Source organism: Otolemur garnettii, unplaced genomic scaffold (genome assembly GCF_000181295.1).
Source record: "Otolemur garnettii isolate 467f Iridium unplaced genomic scaffold, OtoGar3 scaffold00025, whole genome shotgun sequence".
NCBI classification, from domain to species: domain Eukaryota; kingdom Metazoa; phylum Chordata; class Mammalia; order Primates; family Galagidae; genus Otolemur; species Otolemur garnettii.
In genome coordinates, this window is record NW_003852420.1 from 2,016,267 (window position 1) to 2,017,475 (window position 1,209).

A 1,209-nucleotide genomic window follows, 5' to 3' on the forward strand; every position below is an offset into this window, starting at 1 on the left:
TGCCTTTTCTGTTCATTAGAATCACTTGGCGTTTCTTAAAAATCCCAGTAGCCAGGCTGCAACCCCAGACATACTAATCATATCTATAGCAGTAGGATCCAGACTTTTTTTTCTTTAAGTATTTGGGAAGACATCATTAGTTTTTAAAGCTCTCCAGATAATCCTAATGTATATCCAAAGTTGAAAACCACTACCTTAGAAGAAAAGAAGACCCAAGATATTTCCTTTGGGCTCCACCAGGTTGGAGTCTAGAATGAACTTAATATGACTTATATCCATTAGCTCTTACTGCTTAACAAACCACCCAAAATGCAATGGCTTGAAATGGCAAAAATGTATTACTAATAATGTATCTGTAGATAGCTGGACAGTTGGGGTCCCAGCTTAGCTAGGGCTTGTTAGAGACCCCACATGTCTAAGGACTCAGATGGCTCTAGGGCAGCTAGGAGAATCTCTCATTTTCCAGTAGTTTAGTACAGGTTTCTAAGACATAGTGAAAAAGGGTTCCCAGCTGCCAAAGAGTGTAAATCCCAATGTACAAATATTTTTGAGACTCTGACAATGTTAGATTTGCTATTGTCTCATTAGCCAAAGCAAATCCCATGGCCAAATCCCAAACCAGCAAATGGTGGAGTGAAATTTGACAATAATCAATAATCCAAAGGGTTATACATACATAGAGGCATGAGCAAATTGGTGGTTATTATTAAAAACATCTACACATTACTTAGATTTCCTTTTCGGTAGAAAAAGGATTTACTGTATATCAGTCTAAAACAAGGTTGTTTTCAGTTTGGGGCAATTACAAAGTTGTGATTCATATTATAGGTTTTTGTGTGAAGCACAAGTTTACACTTTTCTTGCCTAAGATACCTAGGGGTAGAATCCTGGGTCATATGGTAAGCTTATACTTACCTTTATAATAAACTGCAAAATTATATGCCATAGTGGTTAACTATTTAACACTATTTAACATATGAGTTTCAGTTGCTTCACAACTTCACCAGCACTTGATACTGTCAGTTTTGGTCAATATTACTTTTGGGATATTGGGTTTCTTTTGTTTTGTTTGCCATTTTAATCGATATGTACCGGCTCGGTGCCTGTGGCTCAAGCGGCTAAGGCGCCAGCCACATACACCTAAGGTGGCGGGTTCAAATCCCCAGCCCGGGCCCGCCAAACAACTGTGATGGCTGCAACCAAAAAATG